Here is a 23,541-nt window from a genome sequence, read left to right on the forward strand (position 1 = left end):
GATTACAATCTTAGGGAAGACTGAAGAAATATTCGTAAAGGTTGGAATGAGGTGGGGGAGTTAGGTCAAATCTCACAAAATTTTCTTTTATCACCTTCTCTTTTTAGACTGATCAGTCGTCACTGGTCGTGTAAATGTGTAAGCAAGACTATTGTGAAAGGAACATCCTATTTACTGCACAATACGATACAAATTCCTATCGCTGAGGTAACAATAGAGCCTAGATAAACATTTCTGTAGTACAGGAATAATGGTAATAATGAACAGAAATTTTGCCAGGGGATTCTGGCTGCTCCCCGTATGGAACATTAATCATTATACCATTCACGATAACCCTACTCCATGGGATGTCCTTAACTCAACGCAGCAATTCATTTATTCGTCGCCGTGCAAGTAGCTCAGCTTTGGGTTCAGCTTATGATTGAATATTCTTATTACTCCAGACTATTCTAAACCTTGAGAATTAATAGGGCCGTCACACATGGTGGCCGAATTGAATTTGCTGGGAAGGAAAAAAAATCAACAAATCATTTGTAATCTCTCCTCAATGAATACCTCCATCGCTGCCTGCAAGACGTGCTTATTCTACATCGCACACACCTAGATTAAGTTCATGCATTGGAATGTATTATTGGCATTAAATTTACCATTATTGTTATCGAAATCATTGGTAGTGTTTTCGTTGTTACTTCTACTAGCATCAAGCTAAGATTTCTTTCAAGTAAAACCAGAAGAAGAAAATCTCAATGAATATATAATGCATTTATCCTTATTACGGCAAGGACGTCTTAAAACTCACTTATGTACTCACGCACACACACAAAAAAAAACCCACACACACTTTTTATGCACACGTACACACACGCACACACACACACACATACACATACACGCACACACACTACCTTCGCGTTCATACTCACGCAACGTAACAAAATGCTCAATCAGATTCAATTCAATTCAATTCAATACTTTGTTTATTTCCATCATCAAAAAAAGAAAAAGAAAACATAATTCAAAGCGGTACAGGTTATTGATTTGTCTTTCATTCATCTGATAAGCACAGTTTTTTTCGAATACAATATAGAGTATTATACACGAATGATGTCATTTAAAAAAGAAACAGATATACTTATGTAGGCCCTACGTAGATCTTGCCCTTTTATTAAGCACTGAAAAGATATTGTTTTATTTATTGTGGTAATAAAGAGAACATTAATATCAATAATATTGAATGGTTTATTTAAAAAAAGCAATATCATCAGCAGAGAACACCTTTTTATGAACTCTTTTTGTCTCAGAGAGTTAAGTGTCACTGAACATTGATGAAGATGAGGGCCCAAAACCCCTCTCTTGTCTTAACATCATGAAGTCTTATGTTGCTGTTTCCAATTTGTGTTGAGAGGATATCAAAGTAGGACACAGGTTAGCTTGTTAGCGTTGTGACCCCCTCCCCTTCCCCTCCCCCTCCCCCTCCCCCCCCCCCTCCTCCCACGATATCGGATGCCCTGGTAGACAGGTCGGATTGACAAGAAGAATAGGATGTGGGCTTTGATTGATTTCACTTGGTCTTGCCTGTCTATTCTTGTTGCACCAGAGATGGCTTGTCTAATGAGCTATGCAGGTGTTTAGGGATTCACTGTATGCTAAAATCGCTGGTCCCCGTGTGTCTATATATAGTGAACGGCGCTTTCAAGGACATTCGACCGTGGCGGCGGAAAAGCGAAATCGACCTTGTTGTAAACACACTAAAGTGGCGACGCCGTTTATCTTGTGACACGAGACGACAAATAAACCTCTCGTGGCGAATGCAAATCTCGTTTGTTCATGAAAAGCAGGCGCGAGGTTCGGCCCTTCACTGTGCAAATTGCGGGGAGTTTCCCCAGGTCTGCGCTGGGGTCTACGGTGTCTTCAAACGGTCAAACCCGGCTGACTTCTTCGTCGCCCGAGAGCGGCCCTAAGTGTCAACATATCGCGGGCGCCCCGCGACTCGGGGGGATATTGTGTGACCCAGATTGGGAAGTGCCGTCCGCCAGTCCCAGGCCATGCAAACTGATGCCTCGGAGGGACGAACGTTCACAAACTCTTACAGATCTGGACAGAGTCAGGGCATTACACGAAGAAAACAAAACAGGATGATATGCAGCTGTCTTTTTTCCCCTCCTTCTTTCAGAGCAGCATGAATACACTCTTGTAATAAAATGAGGATTGCACCAGCTGCACTGATTATGAAGTCCCCGAGTGTATTGTCCCGGATATGGTGGGCTTACTGCGAGTATCAACCAACTGTGGTAATCCCTCCTACCCTACCCCCCCCCCCTCCTCTCCAGGGACCAATATCGCGGGAGTGTGCTAGTAGGGCAAAACCAGGGCGCTGTTAGGCAAGAATTGATGAACGTGAAGCTACCGTCGCATAACGAGCGCGGGGGGATGATCTGCGGTAGATGTCGAATCACTCTTCGCGTCGCCTCGGTGATCTCCTAATAACCGCGTCCGTGCCAAGCTGCTGAACCGGCGTCACATGTGTGAACATTAACTCACATCACTGCTGGATGGAACCTCAAGATAAATTAGTATTAGAATAACCTCAGAGCACGTACAAATTACCTCACGTGAACTTCAGCGTAATATGAGGGTTTCAACTCCCTTTATACACGATGTTCATTTAGTCTGAATCATGTGCAATTAATTCCTTATCTGACAAGAAATTTTTTTACAAAGGATGTTCTCCTTGACTGATATGTATTATGTTGGTATAGATAGAAAATAGTATTGAATCAATGGACAAGAACTCATGTTGATCAGAGTTAGATTCAATCGAGAAAGAGCTAATCATATAAGCATAATACCACTTTTCTCTATTAGTGCAATAGAGACAAAGTTATTTCATGGCAGCTTTTTTCGAAGGATGATGTTGCCTTTGACGCCATTAAACCTTTGAATGCTTGCACACAAACATATTATGTATACTTAAAGGGAAAATCAGCCATAAACGTGAAGATTGACGGTGCACTAAACCAGACCGGCATTGTTTTAGCTGATTTTGTGTGAATGGGCAGAGATGATCTAGTGCTCTGAAATTGTCTTCTGTGTAGAGTAAAGATGGTTTGCCAACTAGAATTACAGGTCATTATAATCCCTATAGCAGACGTCACGAAATGTTGTATGTTTCAAGAACAATATCTCCCCAAATCGTGCATGAAATCTTGCAGTGACACACCTCCCCCCCCCCCCAAAAAAAAAGAGATAAAAGTCAGAATAATTCAGAATAAATTCACTGGAAATCCATTGCTTCCTCCCTCCATCATAAAGAAGTTTTCAGATTTATTATTTGGAGGAAAGGTTTGAATTATACCTGCCTCTGACAATATTTATCAGCTTATGAATCTAATCGAATTTTTAGGATTGCAAAAGGTACACACGAGCTTTAAGACTTCGGAAAAGTGTTAAAGGCTATTATCAAAGAGAGAGAGAGAAAAAAAAAGAAGATAGAAAACAAAAAGAAATTATGAAGTTTTGCTAGGTAGGAAGGATAGTTGCTATCACTCCCTTCGTTATTGCGAACGTGTTCCAGGTGGAAAATGCAATGCCTCTCTATCTGTATATATTGGCATTAAGAGTCACGTTCCCGATGTGTGTTATTGGAAGGCCAAAGAGATTTGAGACAGTTATCGCTGTTTCTCCAGTAAATGAGGATATATACTAATCCTGCCTTGACTGATAAGCATGTGAATGTTGACACGTGGACTACGGTAGTGACGTCACGTGGTAGTCCACCCCGTCATATCCGCTGAACGGCGAAACGCTCCAAGGGCAGCCAAGAATGAAAGAAAGAAAGAAAGAAAAAAAAAAAAACGCTCCGGACACGTGCAGCAAAGACCAAGATGGCGCGCGCGCAAAGGATGGCGTGCGCGCGAAGTATGACGAACCACATGTAGCTATGACACGTTATGAGAGGGGAAAAATGGCTCAAGTCCTCATTTATTTATTTATTTATTTATTTATTTATTTCTAATCTTTTGTCAGGGTAGTCCATTCACCAATAAATAGTGGTCTTCCATGGAGCCCTGAATAATATTGATGAACATATGTACATTAGATAGCAAAACGTATATACAGAAGATGACATAATACAGTGTAGATACATACCAGCATACTGTACATTGCAAAGTAACATAAAAAGTACATGCCACAGCAAGAGTTCACCAGAATGCCGAAATAACAATTAAAAACGCTATTATACAGGAATGATAAAGCCCAGAATGAATTTCGTGTGTTACTTACAAATAGCAACTTTGCTTAAACAATCTCTTAAATGAATATATGGAAGAAGCTGATCTAATTGAATGATCTAGCCTGTTCCATTCAAGTACAGAGGATACGATTGGGCTGCACTTGTGACAATCAGAGCGAAATCTTGGCACACATAGATTTCCACTGTCTATTAGCCTTGTATGATGTTCATGTACATCACTAGGCTTAACTAAGCGCACCTGAAGGTACGAAGGTGCTAAGTTATGGACGCATTTATATATCATCATAACGCGGCTGAAATCAAAACGTTTGTCTAGTGTCATCCATTTAAGACTTTTGAATAAATCAGCCGACGGTGTGTCATATGTTTTGTCCAAAATTATTCTTGCTGCTCTCTTTTGAATTTTTTCTAGCTTAGTTGTATGGTATTGAAATCTGTTTGACCAAACAACAGAACAGTAATCAAATTGTGGTAATACTAGACTATTATAAAGTAATTTTAGGGATTGTTGGGGCAAAAAGGCCTTCGCTCTCTTTATCATGCAGACACTTTTTTGGGTACGTTTACATACATTTTCGATTTGTTTAGACCATTTCAGTTCTTCATCTATTAAAACACCTAAACATTTAGTGAACTGAACTCTTTCAATCCGACTACCTTCTAATGAAATACTGAAATTTTCAATTTTCCCGAGATTAGCACGGGAGCCGATAATCATGACAGAAGTTTTGTCAGTGTTAAGGACGAGCCGATTTTTCTTAATCCACCCCATTACTTTATTTAGTGCAACAGTTATCTTTTCTTCTAAAACTGTTGCGTCATTAGCACTGACAGTGAGGGTCGTATCGTCAGCGTACATATCTATAACACCTTCTGAAGTACACTCGGGTAGACTGTTGACATATATTGAAAATAAAAGGGGACCAAGAATTGACCCTTGAGGTACACCCAATTTAATAGTTGAAGGGTGGGACTTGGCTCCTTTGAATTGCGTCACTTGCTGTCTGTCACTTAAATAGGATTTAAACCAATCTACAGTCGTCTTACTACACCCTATACACTTTAATTTATGTAAAAGTAGGTCATGATCTACAGTGTCGAATGCCTTCCGAAGATCTATGAAGGCAACTCCAGAAATTTGATTATTATCTATATTCAAAGACCACTGATTCACAAGTTTTGCAAGAGCAGTTGATGTGGAATGAAATGGTCTAAAACCAGATTGATTAGGGTGTAGTAAATCATTCGCATTCATGAATTCGCTCAGTTGTTGATGTACGGCCCTTTCGATAATTTTACTCACTGTTGGTAAGATTGAGATGGGGCGGTAGTTATTCAACGAAGAAATATCTCCTGCTTTAAATATCGGTACTACCCGAGCCTTTTTCCATTCACGTGGAACAACTCCCGTAGACAGGGATTTGTTGATAATATCGCAAAGAGATTCTGCAATAACATTCTTTGTCATCTTTAAAAGTTTGCAGCCGATGTGATCTTCTCCGGTTGCTTTATCTATGCCAAGAAGCTCGATCTGTCTCAATACAAAATCTCTCGTTATCATACTTAAATTAAATTGAGAATGAGATGGAACAAAGCCTTTGTCCTCATCAAATATCATTTGCGAAGTATTCCTCTGCAGGTCTTTTGTAATTTTAGTAGCATTAGATATGAAAAAATTGTTGAATGCTTCAGCAATACTTGCGTCGTCCGATACTTCTGCATCATCAACCTTTATGGTATTGGGAGAAATGGGTGATGATTTAGGAGTAAGTTCCCTCAAGCTCTTCCACATTTTCTTACTGTTGTTACGATTTTGTAAAATTTGGTCAGTGTTATACTGTTTTTTTCTTATTCTCATGAGATGAGTAACTTTGTTTTTTAGATATTTATAGGTATTCCAAAGATCATCACTATTGTTAGATTTAGCAGCTTTGAGAACTTTATCACGTTCCGTCATGAGCTTAACAATCTCATCAGATATCCATGGACATGCATGTTTTCTTATCCGCTTTTTGCGCAAAGGTATGTGCTTGTTGATAATATAATTGAAAAGAGTCAACCACATATCCCACGCATCATCAACGTCGTCTATATCTTTTATGACCTGCCACGGAGCACTTCTCAAATCACTATAAAATTCCTCCTCATTAAGATTTTTGAATGAGCGAAATTCCGCACATTCAGATTTTTGATGGATCTTTGCACTGAAGTCCCGAATAGCATATACCAAATAATGATCGCTAATGCTAGTCTCAAATATTCCCCATTCACTGTAAAGTTCTTTGTCTGATACAAATATCAAATCAATTAAAGTAGAAGCAGTATTTGTAACTCTTGTGGCAGTATCAATTAACTGACTTAGTCCGTACATATTTGTATAAAACATAACTTTTTCGGCATTCACATCATATTGGTGTGGCATATAATTACAATTGAAATCACCTAATATAATACAACTCATATGTTCCGAGAGAGCAGAATCCAAAGTCCTGTCTAATTCGTCAAAGAAATCGACGTGAGAATTCGGAGGTCTGTAAAATTCCCCTACAAGGATGGATGGCTTATTTGGATAATGCAATTCAAACCAAAGGCATTCTAAAGTAGATGAATTCAAATCGTCTCTTATTTTATAGTTGAATCTTTTGGAAATATATACAGCCACACCGCCACCATGTCTTGTACGGTCTCTACGTAATAGGACATAATCATCGATATGCAATTCTGAATCATCAATCATGGAATCACAAAATGTCTCATTCAAACCAATGACATCAAGTGATGTATGTCTCGGAAGTAGTCTAAGTTCATCAATTTTAGAAATTAAACTACGAATATTCAAATGGGCAAATTTTAGACCCCTCTTTCTGAGCGGAGGAATTGAACCATTCATCAAATTATTAATTTTACTTCTGATTAGTTCATGTGGTCGCTCCTGAAGAGCATTTTGTGCTTCGCCAGTGTTAACATTATCATTGCAATTCAAATTTTCGGTACAAACTTTCAAAGCACTGTTAGAAATTGGTTGTGATTTTGACTTCAATAAACGAGAACCCGCACAGTGTTCACCAAAGTTAGAGCGGGAGGTTAACAACATGTTGCCGTCACGAGACGTAGATGCTCGTGCCACCCCTGTTGAGCTTTTGTCAATGGAAGCACATCCGATGAGAGTGCAGCAGATTCTGAAGATGTTAACTCCCCCCCCCCAAAAAAAAAAAGAAGAAAAAATCGAGTTTGTCTAAAATCTCTGTGTTTTTGAAGCTTTCTTCTTCACAGCCTCTTCACGAGTAAGCTTTGAAGTGAAGTTCTGTATGTGTTTATGTATACACGTTAATTTAAACATTATGCAGGTATGGTTATATATGAGTATATATATATATATATATATATATATATATGTGTGTGTGTGTGTGTGTGTGTGTGTGTGTGTGTGTGCTTGAGGGTGTGTGTGTATGTGGATGTAGGCCTATATGCATATTCAAGGTAAGATATGCATATGAACAAACACACGCACATATCAATGTATTGAATAATTTAAGTGTGTGTGAGAGTGTTTGTTTGTTTGTGTCTGTCTGTCTGCCTGTCCTTATGTATGCCCCGAGTGAGTGTGAGTGTACTTGAGGTAGGTAGTTGTTAAGAGAGCATTGTCCATGTGAAAAGCTGGCATCTACGTAAGTTTGGACGTGGTTATAAATTTATGCTTGTCTATATGATGTTTGTTGTACCTCTAGTAGAAGTGCACATGTATGAACATGGAGCTGCTGTATTGTTGATCCATAGTATTGATGTGTATTTTTATGTAGAAATGGAAATAAGCTAAAATAGATGACCGCGAAGCGCAACCCCTAAAACACAACTTTATCAACATCATGTGCTCACAGCTGTGCTCTCTTGCAATTGCATCACCAGCTGATCACCCTATGGAGATTAAACAAGAAAAAAACCCAGCTTAAAAGAGTAGAATGAAACCATAATGACAAGGCACATAATGACTGCGTTTGCTTTAGAAGGCCCACATCTCGCCATGTACAGATAACCATAGATATAGGTATTATTCGCATACATTACCCAGATGCGACATTCTCACACGACAAGGTCTTTATAAGACTCCAAAGCGGGATCTACCGACATTCTGTGAATAACGTTCTTGACATCTCGCAAGTGCGCGGATGCGGTGTCTCAATGTCTCGCTCTCTTGGAGGAAAAGGCGCCGGTGAAAACACAGTGGGGTTTTCTACACAGCCGAGGGTGGAGTGGAGAAAAAAAAAAAGGTACGCGTATGATATATTCATTCTCTTATTGCATTAGATTTGATTCACAGTGGCGGATCCGGGGGCGCAATGGGCGTGCGCCTTCCCCCTTTAATTTTTTTTCAAAAATAAAACAAAAAGAAAAAATGAAAGGGGCCCACTGGGTGAGCACCCCCTTATTTCTTTTTTAAAGCAAAGTGTGCATAAAAACGGCACGATGATCCTTGTCAGCCGATTGTAGTAGCACCAGAAAATTGCGCTTAAACCATTTGTTTTTGTTTGTTTGTCAGGCATTAACCCCGGAAGTGGTACTAGAAAATACCGGCTAAAGCCTTTTTTTTCTTGCTTGTCAGCTGATTAAACCCGGAAGTGGCACCAGAAATATGTAATGCTTTGCACACCCCCCCCCCTCCCCCTTGCAAAATTCCTGGATCTACCCCCGAGTAATACAGTGGTAAAGCAACGGAAGGCAAGGACAGATACAAATGAGGAATGACAGCGAAAATAACTCATCATCAGCTCTTCTGTTATACTAACAAATGCTGCCTCTGGAGCACACGCAAATAGCATTCACGACATAATTGATTAGAAGACCTTCCAAAAATAAATTGTATTTTATACTGCTCCCCCCCCCCCCCTCCCCGCAGGGGGATAAAAAAATAAGTGTCTTCATGTCTGTGTACTGAGTATGAGGTTGAACTCCGATATAATCAAATTCTATGTACCACGTATGAGGTTGAAATTCTGTGTAATCAAATTGTCCAGAATGTGCGATTAATTCTATATACCATTCACGTTTCGACCTTTGTGAAATAATGAAATTCTTCTTCTCTCTCTCTCTCTTTCCTTCCCTATCCCTCTCCCTCTTTACTATCTGTCAGTCCATCTCTTTTCTCTCTCTCTCTCTCTCTCTTTAGCTTTCTCTATATATTCTATTTTACTATATGTTTATATCATCTTATTCTATTCTTTTCTATTCTATATACGTCTGGCGTTCTCTATCTCTCTTTCACTCTCCCTTTTATGTCTGTTTGTGTCGCATCTTGTTTAAGCTACCTCAGCAAATTGACTTTGTACTGCCCGGCACTCTGTCCCTTACTCCATTATGACGTGGTAAAAACGACATTTTGTAATGACATCATAATGAACCATTTTGGTTTTGCTTACAAAAATAGCCGCCGAAGTCCGCCTTTCACAATCAGCGGACAAAGGATAATGTTAATGCCTCGGTTATATATACACGCAGCTCGAGTGTCATATTGTATGTTGTATATGCAGTTGAAGGAGCGTGATAAAGAGGTAGAGCTATTTGAGAGCTAGGGAGGAAAGTTTCAAAAACAAGAACAAGGGTAAAAAAAAGGTTTGAAGTGTGTTAATTTACCGATGGTCATTTTGTAAAATGCAATGATTTGTGTACACACATGCTATTACTGTTTGACTAACTTTTTATCTATCTTTCTATCTATCTATTTACCTATCTATCTCTTTTTTTATTTTGTTTTTATTAGAACAAATTAAAATCAATTACAACATTTACAACAATCATTAAATGATTACAAATCGCACAAAAACAAAACGGTTACACAGAATAGAATGGTACGTCAGCAAAAATATAATGCTCTTAATTTACATCCCCCATATCCCCCCCCCCAAAAAAAAAGAAAAGGCAAAGTGATGACTTAATACAAGTTTAATCAAAACAAAATTAAGTGATTTAGTAAATAATATTAGAACAATTACAAAAAAAAATCATGATAAAAATAGCTGGAATTATGCAGTAGTTTTCTAGCAATTAAATGATAACATTGATAGACACCAGCTGGTCATAAAAAACAATCTATCTCTATATCTCTATCTAACTATCCATTTATCCATGGACGCACTCATATACACTGTATCTTTCTCTTTATCTCTCTTTCTATTGTACATTATAAACATATGTATGTATAATGATGTATATATATATATATATATAATATATATATATGTATATATATATATGATTATTAACTTATCTATCTATCTGTTTATCTACCTATCGATATCTATCTGCCTTTCTAGCTATTTCTTCTTTCGTGTATAGGTGTCGGTATGCGTGTGCTATTTTGAGCGTGTTTATACTTGTGTAGTAATTGTAGGCGCACCTACATGGTTATCTTTTATTAATCATGTTTGTTTCTGTCGAGATGTGTGCCGTAGTTCCATCACCATGTTTTTCTGTTTTCTATGTTTTGTTGTTTTTTATCTATGAGTTTTGTTTTTCATTTCTTTATATTTATGTTGTATTTTATCCGCACGGACCTGCGGAAGAACAGTCTTCGGACTGAAGTATGTTGCCGTGCTTAAATGAATGACTGAAATGAAATGAAATGAAATACATGTAAGATGTAGTGCAGATATGTTATTGTGAGGACATAGACTACTTTATCTAACTATTGGGGAAAAAATAGATTGGTTAGGTAAACAGCACTATGACTCATTATGACCTCTAGCTTCTATCGAGCTAACACCCTAGTCTGCCCTGTCAACGACGTATTTATACTTTCGCCTGTCGCCCAAGACAACACATACCTTTAGTGTAGAGTGTGGCGTTTGTAACGCTGCTGTGCTGATGTGCATTTAGTGGTAGTTTTCTAATACGTAACCGTGGAGCTGGCAAATTCTCGGAGATATACATGAACAGTAATAAAAGCAGGAGGGCGCAATTACACTTAATTTCGTCAGGCGGTCAGCCAGAGGTCACCCGTAAGAGCTCACTCTGTTGCATGCTTTAGGCAACCCGCTGCCTGCCCCGAATAACTCAACGTAAGCCTTGGGCCAAGTTTATACTCATGCGTGATAGTTAAAGGTCTATCCACGAGATAGGAGTCGTTATGAGTTATGAAAAAAAAAACACACACACGACACACGATATGAGATTGGATTATTAATCATCAGTGAGTTACCATGGTTACTAAGCATGAAGTCCTGTAGAAGCTCCACAATGAGCTGCCTGTGTCACGTGACTCTGACGTCACCTGCGTCCAAGACCCAATCGACTTTAAGAAATGAAACTAACGCCCAAGAGATGATCGTAGATACAGAAATGGGATTTTTCAAACTATAGCCAATATCTGTCAATTTCACATACACTCTAATTGGTATTTTATTGTTAAGCACAAAAGACACGATATTAACATCCGTAGAAATATTATGATTGTGCCATGGTCGCATGATGTCTCTTTCTTTTTTCAGCAGCTCGGAATCTCTTTTTTTTAAGGGGGGGGGGGGTGGGTGGGGGTGAGGGGGAGGGATGACATGTATAACGTTGCAAGAAGGGAATTTGCCTTTTTTTAGTCGAATGGCCTCTCAGTTTGCACAGAGTTTATTTAATGAACTATATATAATGCATGCTTGAGGAGGACCTTTCTTTCGAAACATCTAAAATTCGCAAAGTTGTTAAAATCGTTTTTCCTTGATAGAACATAAATAGAAACATCTCGATGGGACATTCATATGGATCCTCTCATCTGACATGAAGATGTTTATAGTAATTTCTTTTAGTATAATTATGTGTGTATGGGTGTGTGGTGTGTGTGTGTGTTTTATATGCACTATTTTGCACCGATATCTAATCTAATCTATTCATTCATAAAACGATTGTGCCTACTTACATAGTACTCACCGCAGCTGAGTATCTTTTTTAATTTCATCGTACATCTACCATGTTTTACAAGCCTATAAGAGAAGAGAGTTTTTCTTGCTTTTGTTGTCGTTTAAACTGCCCCAGAAAAGCGTTATGCTCGCATAAGAACTCTTACTGATGATAAGTACATCTTTTTCGATTTCTATCTTTTTTTCTTCTCTCCGTTGTGTGACTTTAACGAGCTATCGAAGACCGATAGGTATGACGTGATATGGGAGAACTTAATTTAGATCGGTGGATTAGTTTCAGTCGATGGTATCAGTACCATGGTATGTCGGGTGGCTGGTCTTTAGCCCACTCAGGTTCTCATTCGTGGTCTTCCCGAACCCTCCTCACGCCCACTGCTATATCTATCAACGTCTTGTATGTTCTAATGTTTGACATTTGCGGATTGATTTTTTTAATATAATTATATAGGCCTTTTTTATGAATGACGATCTCGAGCTTAGTCCCATTGCATATTTCAGCTGGTAATTGTAATCATTTCTTGATTTAATTGATAAGAGCTATGTTTTGTTTTTTAAAAAAAGTCACCGATCGGCGGCACAGAGTACGGGTACTTCGTTGAAACTGCACTTCGCCTCTAGTTCTTGTATGGCGGCACACCGATTCTCGTCAGAGCGCGGATAGTGAGTATAGTGCCTGTATGACTTCGTTCTGGTGCGTGTGTATGTGATGTGTGTGCATTGGTTTGTATTGCCTTACAGAGTTTCTTAAACTTTGAGAGCGTTATTATTGTTTTCTGATATTTTATAACACCCATGCATTTCATTTTAGGTATGAGGACAATCTACGAGTGGGAAATCATCAATAATAACCGCATGTTTAGAAAAAAAAAATGTCTGAGGATATCTTTCTCTTCAGTGCAGATAGGAAATGACTTTAGATTATACAATGTACTCTGCTTTTGACAAAGAGTCCTATTTTGGCGCCTCATGCCATATCACGTCTAAACTTTTCTTGACATCAGTGGTCATGTGTTCTGAAGCACAGGCTGAGTTGGCTAGGGATGTATTAGAGATGTAGTCCTAAATGTGTGTGTGTGTGCGGATATTTGTGTAAATGCGCGTTTGTGTGTGCATGTATGTCTGTACGTATGGAATGTATAAGATAATGTGTTACCAGCAACTGTTGTGACGTTCATGTGATGCAGTATGTGTTTGTTTGAGTAAAGTGTGACCAACATTCGGATTCTTTAGGGGCGTTGTAGTTTTTCTTGTGTTGGTGTGTTTGTATATGATATTGTGTGTTTACATGTATTTGTGTGTGTTTGTGTATGACTGTGTGTATGTGGCGAACATACTAGTATGTCAGTGTTTGTGTATGAATGTGTGTGCGTGTGTGTGTGGTGTGTGCGTGACAGTATGTGTGTGATCAATGCGTGTCAGAATGTGCGTGTGAGAGAGAGTGTGTGTATGTTTGTGAGTGCGTGTGTGTCTGTGTGTCTGTGTGTACGTGTGTGAGTGCACACAAGTGATTGGGGTTCCCTAGCCGAAGTGATTACTAATACCACTTACAAAAGGTCAGCTTTGACGAGAATAGCATGACACGCTGCCACGTGCTCGCCCGTGTCAAAACCAGGTTTGGCTGTTGTAAAGCTAGACACACGCAATCTGTCAGAAAGTCTTGCCTGAAAACAAGAACAAGAAACAAGAAACAACGAAATCGTCGCCATCTTTCGTCCGTTGTCGACTAGCGGAAATGTCGCGAACTCAATCCGTGGCGTTATCAGTTAACTGATTGTGCAGCAGGGGGAAGGCAGCGGACCCGCAGCGACTGGGCGCTCGGTCCGGAGTGGCGTGTAACAGGGTAAATTTATCTCGTTAAACCGCGTAAAGAAACTTCGCCGTTTGATTCAATTTAACCACGACATGTGCGATATCTCTTGCGGCCGCACACATCACGAATAAATATTTACTACGTCTCCTTACATCCTCGAGCGCAGATGCAATTCTAGACTTAAATCATTTCATATGAAGGCATTCCACACGTAATAATTGGCAGTGATTTGGTTTCCACTATGCAAAATTACCAGTCGTTTTCTTCGATCAACGTTCTCTGGTATAACTTCACGAGTCATCGGAATATAAAGCATACTTTCACTATACCTAAAGTATTTGTTGAAGTTTACAAGGCACAGAGAAGTGGATATCTGACTTTTCTTTCCTTTCAGTTAGAGATATATGTTTTATTTGTATCGCAAGATAAATAATTGATTGAAAGAATATTGTTATTGTCCTAAATAGTTTATTCCTCTTTCTCTCTCTCTCTCTATCTCTCTAGTTGACGTTTAAAGAATGTGCGACGGTTACAGAATCTATTTACAGAAAGGGCAGTGAAGGGGAACGAATTTTTTTGTCATTGCAGATGCCTTCGTTTACCCTATTTTATTTGTGGTAACTTATTGTGTTTATATAGTAACCTTTTCTTCACAACGTCTAAGCCTTGGTTTTGAGGAGAAGACAGAAGGTCTTGGTCAGATTATGCTGATGTGGAGTGGACTTGAAGCAAATAGTTATCGTGGAGTATCAATCATTTCGTAAACAAAGAAAATGCATACCACTGACGAAAAGCTTTAATCAAGCGACCTAAAAATTGTTATGTCTAGTTTTGTATGCCACGAGTCTGACTTATACAGCCCCCACCACCACTACTATTAATTGGAATCATACTAATACGGTTGTTCTGCACAGGCGCACAGGTTGATGTGTCCCTTCGTGTTTATCTGGATGCAAAATCATATTCACGTTTTTGCTTTCCTCATCTGAACGGCGGAGACATGTTATTAATAAGATATAAAGATGGACAGTGATTATCTCTTCCCCATAGGTTTCTTTCCTCGTGTGAAAAAAAGGAAGAAGACTGAGATGGTTTTAGATTTTACGAGTCGTGACGCCAATGTGACATCGGGACAGTTACGGGTATAGAAACTGAGTCGGCCGTATTGAGATTCCTCGTAAGATTAAAAGGTTGTCCTTTAGTGCTTATGGTGCCAAGTGTGCGACGGCTGCTTTAAAGTTCGACGGAGATTGATGGGATGCGAGTCCCAGCCATCAAGGCATAACTGGCGAGTCGGTCGCAGGGTATATAGGATCCACCCTGCGATGACCCAAGAAACACGTGCTCTATCCAGGATGACGTCACACCCTTCGCTTTCAATCAGCGGCCGCCATGTCATCCCATCAAATCAAGGGGCCTACCCGCGGCCCACGTGGGTCGACACATCCAGGAGTATGACGGGGTTCCGAAAGGTTTAATAATTAGTAGCATATATATACATACATGTATATACAAGATAGAAAAGGAGATCGACAGACAGGCAGACAGACAGACAGACAGACAGACAAAGAAAGACAGAATGACTTACATATAAACAGACATAGGTAGGGATGCGTACAGGGGAGAGATTAATATTCTGCATAAAAAAAGTAAAGAAAATTACTCAGTAAAGAGTGCTTGCGATAAGGGCAAAGAAAATTAAATAGAAAGTCATTATGGGAGAGAAAATAAGAGAAAAAAGTACCATAACTATCAGTGATATGATGCAAATAAAATCCGTTCTACTTAAGTCACTCAAAAAGCATATTTAGCTAATTGTCGTCGTAACAATGATGGACCTTACTCTAGGGCACACACGTTTTTTAGAACTTTCTTACAATACATGTATGTTTTAGATTCGTTGCATCATCCTTGTCGGAACCACTGCAAAAGTTTACTTATAGAATGTTTTCCTTAGGATGCAGCCCTTAAAGAGATTGGTCAACATTTTGAAGTACTTCTTTTAACAGAATATGTTCACTTTCTAAAGCAGTTTTTTTCAAAATGCAATTAACGCGATGTAGGATTCAATCCTTAAACAATTTAAAAAGAATAAAAAATAAGATAGCAACTACATATTTTCAGAAACACTTTTCCCCCGCAGATAAGCCCTTGCAGATTTCGAACTAGAATAAATCTACATAGTTTTGTTCAGGAACAGTGGTGAGGTAAAGAGAAACCTTTGTTTTAGGAAACATGTTAAAGGGACTGTACAGTATACTGGTAGAGGTGGGGATTCATGTTTTGAACATTTCTAAGTGAGATAATGAGAAACCTCTTATGAAATATGAAAGAACATGTAATTTTATGAAGGATTCAACGTTTATTTGATGAACACTGGTTTTCAAATGGCTGAAATATCCCCAAAAGTGATAATAATAAGAGGCGACAGGCCACGCCTTTTATTAGGATCTCTTTGTTTCACCTTGTTTTTGGATATCTCAGCCATTTCAAAACCGATTTTCATCAAATAAACTTTTGATACCCCTTAGAATTGCATGCTCTTTGACATTTCATAGAGTGGTTTCTGAATATCTCGCAAAACGTTAAAAGCTAAATCCTCACCTCAACCAGAACTGTACACACCCTTTAACCTATATCTGATTTCCTCAAGTCTCGTTGTATCAAAATGAAACAGTTCTATGATTGTATTTCGTATGATGGCGTAACTATCGAAAAAAAAAGTTTGCAATGCATGGCAAACAATCAATCATACAAACAAACAAAAACACATACTTTAGCTTAAGTCCTTAAAGACTTTTCAGTGGTAATTAAGAAAGATATTTGCCATAGCCCAATTAGAATCGTATTTCCATCTTGCTGTCTACATTCCACCGGTGTTAGCCCCGTCTGTGCCAATACTTTACTAGCATTCCTGCCCTTTATACTTCAAATGATGAGCGGCGGTAGTCCCATTTTCAACCTCTACACTTCCCTCGGTATAGCATCGACATATTTTTGCGAAGCTGCGGTGCGCGACTAAGGCATGTTCATCAGTGGTATCTCGTATAGTATAGCGCCACGGTCTCTCGCGCGTCCTTGAATGCCCATTTGTGACAGGAGCGCCACAATGACGTGTACACTTATCGGATGTCTTTCCACCCGTCATCGGCCCCTTGTCGTCATACTTTTCTCCATGGCTGGTCGAAGAAGAGGGGAGCTGTCTGGAGTTGGGCCCCGGCCAGGAAAGAAGAAAATTGGGAAGGGTGGGGTGTGGGGATGTGTGGGGGGAAGGGAGGGAGTCAAACATGAGAACGTAGTCTAGGATTGGAAAGACTCACGGATCGTGGTAACACGCACGTTCCGATATAATTACTACTGCCATGTCATAAACAGAAGAAAAAATATAACTCCATAAACTTTTAAGAGAATGCATTTATTTCCTAAACCTTGGAGTCACAATTAAAAAAACCCCAACATGGGTACTTGCCACCTTTACTAGTTCAGTTTGTATCCTTGTTATCTATCTTTTGTATAATCTCTCATCTTCAATTCCAAAAGTATGTGGGTCTGTTCTGAGGTAGCTCACCCTGTATCTTTCAAAATAATGGATGAACATAATAGTGCCATTATCATCGTAAATGAAAGTCTGGTTGGATTTAAAGGACTGCAACCAAATGTTACAGGAGATTGGAATTCAGCGGAGATGTTGCAAGGGGGGGGGGGGTCTGATTCCAATACCTGCATGCCTTTCCCTCCTATACCCACCCGAGTTCATCGGATCTGTCTTGCCAAAAATAAGACGGCTAACTAGACAGCAGCGATTTGGCAAGGCGCTCTACCACACTTGAACTTTTGTCATTTAGAGGACCCCAATATATCACGTCTAATGATAGCCGTAATTATTCCGCGATCAGTTCGTCACCCGTCCTGCAGACCGATGCGTAGTTCTGATCGCCTTCCTAAACATCCGTGGCGTGCCGGGCCGAAAGGAATCCGCGACGCGAACTTTGATACGCTGGTGAGTGCGGACAGGCGAACGCTGGTTTGGAATCGTTCGCTACAGTCTAATGCATAGGTCGATCGCAGCTGAGATTCCAAGGCTCGCAGCGCAGAGAAGTGAGGAGAGGTTTGGAGCCATTGGTCTTGGTTCGCCGAGTAAAACAGCAACAATAAAAGTTCTCATACAAAATACCAACAGAAAACAAAATGCCCCTGTAATGATACATCCAGTCATGAGCAGCCATACCATGATCGGATTGAGTGAAAGATGTTATCCATGAGAAACACACTCAAGCACACACACACACACACACACCCACACACCCACACACACACACACACACACACACACGATCATAGTTCACGGGCAAGATAGAAGGGGAATCTCTAATTCTCAACTGAAACGTTTCAATGCCCTACGAGAATTCAGGTATTGATTACCCGCTCATGAAGTACTCGGCACGAGGACTTTAAAATTACAGACTGTTGTGCCATATTTCTTTCTTGTTCATGACAAATAAATCATGGACGTTTACCCTGCGTTTCTGTCACGATCACAGACATAATCTCCCCTTTTGTTGTTTTTTGTTGCCAAAATGGACATGTATATTTCATCTTTGTAGTTCTTCAGCATTATTAATTCCTTTAGCACCACTATGAGCAGTCTCTAAGTTTCTGTTAATAAAGGTCTATATGGATAGAGTGTACCAAGGATATTGGTACATTGTACCGCCAAGGGGCGAATATAATGCCCCGCCCATATCATTTCGGATGCCCCCCGCGACGGCTATTTCAATTCCAGACATCTTTCAAGGAATGTAGTGCAGATTAGGGTGGACAAGCTCTCAATCTAGCAAAGTGTGATGTCCTCTATACATGACATGACGCAGGAACCTACTACCACGATGACGACGACGACGACGACGATGATGATGATGATGATAATGATGATGATGATGATGATGATGATGATGATGTTGGTCTGGAGAAGACAGTGATGACAGGGACATGACCATTACGCGCAGTGTCATAGTTCTAACAGTAGCGGAATCTGTAACGATGGTATCGGCTGCTTCGAAGCACTTTTTTTGCACTGATTATGACTTACATCAGTGGAGTAATAAATGTTCTTGAATGTAAAATATCAGATGATGATTATTTACGACAAATTTATGATTTACCTAATGAGAGGTTCAGGGTGCGCTATTTGTTATATAAAATGAATAACATCGGATAGCCATAAACAAACTACTGGTAAAGTAGACAGTAGTAATCGTGGGAGTATAGCTACAGCAACAGTCGTGATAGTCATAGAAGTAGTTGTAAACGAAGCAGCATACAAGTAGTGATAGTTGTACTGCGGGGTGTGTTTTGATATGACGTCAACGTTACGCATAAACGCTGCCCTCTCAGCGCCCCTGGCACAGTGATAGCCTCGCTGGACTGGACGAGGAATATTGCGCGAGAGATCCTAACCTTCGAGTTAAAAAGCATTTGCGCGGTTCGTCATCTCACGGACGTGTCCGCGCGTGAGTCGTCGAAACCGTGTGCGCTTTGCTTGGCGTTTACGCACGGCTGAACGTCAGAGTGAAACACCAGCAGCAAGGCAACGAACTATCAATGTACAACACTGCGAGCGCTGCTGGATTGTCATCGAGGTACACCTTTAACCGCCCGGGAAGAATGAATGGTGTGTTCTCCTCTCTAGAAAATACCAGATCTTTGGGGAGAAAAAGTGATGAAGTCACGCTGACAGTGAACTGAAAATTCCTGTAGATGTTTACAAGAAAAGGGACGGCAAAGTTGGACGCATACGTGGATAATATTGCAGTGTGTACTATCGCTCCCAGGCCATTCTATTAAAGGTATACTGTACATGATGTCAACTTTTGGTATATTATGTATTCATGCAAGTATGCATTTATGCGTGACAGTATGTGCTTATGCATGTATATTATGTCTTTATGTATTTTGGTATACATGTATATATATATATATATATATATATATATGTATATATATGTGTGTGTGTGTGTGTGTGTGTGTGTGTATGTTTGTGTGTATGATTTATTTATGTGTTATGTGTGTGCTTATCGGAGTATATGTGTAGATATCATGCATGCAATGTATGTCTTGTAAACTACATGTGTGTGTGTGTGTGTGTGTGTGCGCGTGTGTATAAAGTGCGTATATGTGTGTATGTACGTGACGTGCATGAGAGACAAGAGTTGCCTTTGATTTTATTTGGTGTCTTGAATCGCTACATGATGTGGGTAAAGACCAGACGGCGGTAATTCGACTGATTGAACCTAACTTCCACTTGGTAGGAACGTATGGCGTTTATGTTCAGTTTGTTTTTGCCATGACTTCCGCTGATATCTCCCATCGGATATTTTTTTTTCTTCGTGAACTAAGGGGTGGGAACATTAAAGAGCAAGTAACTTTTCTGCGGCAGAAGGAAGGAGACGTCATTGTGTGTGTAAGTGTGTGTGTGTGTGTGTGTGTGTGTGTGTTTGTTTGCTTGTCGTTGTTTTTTTTATAAATCTTACTTATCCCGCACATATAACTCTCATCAGCTAATCTTGATTTATAACACATATTACATTACTATGGGCTCCATGTATCAAAAATATGTCATTTTAAAACAAATTCGCCAGATCATTAGTTCCTTTAATGTTGTCGACGACATTGCTGCCTGATCATTCTGATATCAGACTCGTGAAACTCATATGCTATTAATCGTTTCCACAATGAGAGTGACAAAGTTGTAACACACAGTCATGATGAAGATATGATATGATATGATATGATACCGACATGATAATTTATTATATTAGGATTTGTGATAGGTATGATTTAATTTTATGATATGATATGATATGATATATGATATGATATATGATGACCTGATGTGATGATGGTGAATAATGATAATAACTTTTTAATCAGCTGATTAGCGTTGCTTGTATGATGTAAAAGGACAAATGTAAATCCATTTCTTGGAATACTTGAAAATCGAGGTCTGTCACTGCTAACAATGACCAGTGGCTTCCATTTTAGATGCCTATTCAATTTCACTGTCAATCGTTGTACTACCATAAATATAAGTGCCTAAAGATGCTGCTTCTCTTACTATTTTCAATTGTGGTAAACATTAAAACACAAAGCAAAACTGGGAATGGATCGATGGGCCTCTTCTTGTATGAAACTGGGAAGATATCTGTCGGTCATATAACTGTTCTCTTAGCTTTCTGCCAGGGGTTGTAAAAAAGCAGAACACTTTCACAGAGAAAATAAACATACGAAGATGTACGAATGCAACTTATTTCCTTATGAGAATGAGTTATGGTCAAATAATGTTTGCAAAAACACTCTAGTGCCTTTTAGCATTCACCTTCAGTTCTAGCATCACTGCTAAAAATAAAACACTGTTCGGTGGAGGAAGAAGAGCGTATCTTGTCAATGCCCCCGTCTGTATACTCTTGAAGCAGACAATATTTGTGGTGGTTTTGATATCGCGTATATCATCGTAAGATATTTCCTTCCCTTGTTATACGTTTCTTGTTCTTACATACTTACCCTCATCATATTGATCCTAATAGTATTGTAAAAGACATTACTGAGGTGTGATGACCCGGTAGCATGGGAATTCATGAATTCATCTTCGTGCACTGCCCACCGGGCTACATTAAAGGACAAGTTCACCTTCATATACATGTAAAGTGAGTGAATGCAGCAATATTAGTAGAAAACATCACTAAAAATTTGGGGGAAAATCGGACAATCCATTCAAAAGTTATGAATTTTTAAAGTATCTGCGCAGTCACTGCTGGATAAAAAGACTACTACAGTGTATGATGTCACATGCGTACAACGATATAAGGAAAATGAAAAAAGAATTTCACAAAATTTCACTTTTTGAATAAAGTGCACGTTTCTTCAACTTGTTACTGACGTATGTTAATGGTAATATTATTTCCCCTGCCTTCTGAAAGAGAGCAGTCGAGTATTCTTTTGTTATGCGAGAAAAGTGAAAATATGTTGATTTTTCTTTACTCTTTCTCTACATCGTTGTACACATGTGACATCACAAGCTTTAGTAGTCTTCTCATCCAGCCGTGACTGAGCTGAAACTTTAAGAATTCATAACTTTTGAACGGATTGTCCAATTTTCCTCAAACTCTCAATGATGTGTTGTACTAATATTCCTGCATTCACTCAACCCACATGTCTATGAAGGTGAACTTGTCCTTAAAGAAACCACAATTAGAGCCCGTGAGCGTATAATGTGCATCGAAGCGTACACTCATCGGTAACGATCGAATCCAGTAGAGATTCTTCGGCTGTGTGTGTTGGTACTTTAATACATAGAGATCAGTGATAAAGCTTTACACATTTCGTTTTCGGGATTTTCGGATATATCCGAGCCGGGCCAGCCTTTCCACCCCCATGGTACCACCACGATACTGGGCCTTTGGAAGTAATTATATCAGGCATGGTTTCACAACTGCACATTGCCCAGTTTCAAGCATTCTCGCCATGATAAAACTATCAGTAACTGTCAAAATGTCTCAACTTTCATATGACAATGGCCTAAGAAAAACAACGAAATCAAATACAACACAGGCTCTTGATAATGATTTGATTATGACTCTCTTCATCACTTACATTGTTTTGAAACGAAATCTGGTCATTATGGTCAAATTAAGTGCTTAATCTAAGATGAAAGACAGAAAAATACCTTCTCATTGTATACGCTGTTCGACAAGAAAATCAAGTTCTGTAAAACTACATGAATAAATTGGTTGTACGTTTACTAGTACCCCGAAGATAAAAATCTGGTTCAGTGCCGCCAGACTTGAAATCTCTCGTCAAGTCTTTACGATATCGATATTGTTCATAAATATCGAGTTTTGTTGTTCTTGTCGTTGTTTTTGTTGTTGTTGTTGTTGATGATAATGATAATGATAATGATGTTGCTCTTGATGTTCTTGTCGTTTTTTTTATGATGATGATGATAATGGTGATATTGTTGTTGTTGTTGTCGTCGTCGTCGTCGTCGTTGTTGGTAGCGAGGTGACAATCTGACACTACCTTGCTCAAATGCGAATTATTTCCCCGACGGTTTTTTTGAAACTCTCAGACGGGCGCGCACTATATAGGTATACTGTACCTGCAAGGTGGTGGCACGGGACGGTGCGCGCACTGCATGAAAGCGAACTGAGACCAATTCGGGTCGCAGTTCATCCACCTGGACTAATAGGGCAATCCAGTAATAGGGGTGGAGGAAAGGGGAAAAGTGGCGGGAAAAGTGCATGTCTTGAGGAAGACAGACGATCAGGCAAATTCCCGGAATTGCAGGGGACCTCCCTCTCCCGATCTCTCCAATTTCCAGGCTTGTGTTTCTCCTCGAAGATCGCCTGCCCTGGTGTCGCAGGGGCTGAAAGACGCCGTCAAGTGTACCCCCACCGGCTGCCCCCCGGGGGCCCTGTCTGTCGTCCACAACCCTACCACTGCGATTTAGGGAATATAGGAGCGCAGTGCTAGTGAGAAGAGGAGAGAGGGAAATAGAAAACAGAAAAAGAAAACGAGGG

At 39.6% G+C, this 23,541-nt stretch overlaps 1 protein-coding gene across 2 annotated transcripts in view; it reads left to right on the top strand.

Moving 5' to 3' along the window:
- The window catches only part of LOC139723874 (cholinesterase-like), a 114,637-nt gene that overhangs the window by 54,259 nt on the left and 36,837 nt on the right, over window positions 1–23,541 (top strand). The window lies entirely within an intron of this gene.

This window comes from Diadema antillarum, unplaced genomic scaffold (assembly GCF_040938485.1).
Source record: "Diadema antillarum isolate AM-2024a unplaced genomic scaffold, OU_Dant_1.0 scf00000201, whole genome shotgun sequence".
NCBI classification, from domain to species: Eukaryota; Metazoa; Echinodermata; class Echinoidea; order Diadematoida; family Diadematidae; genus Diadema; species Diadema antillarum.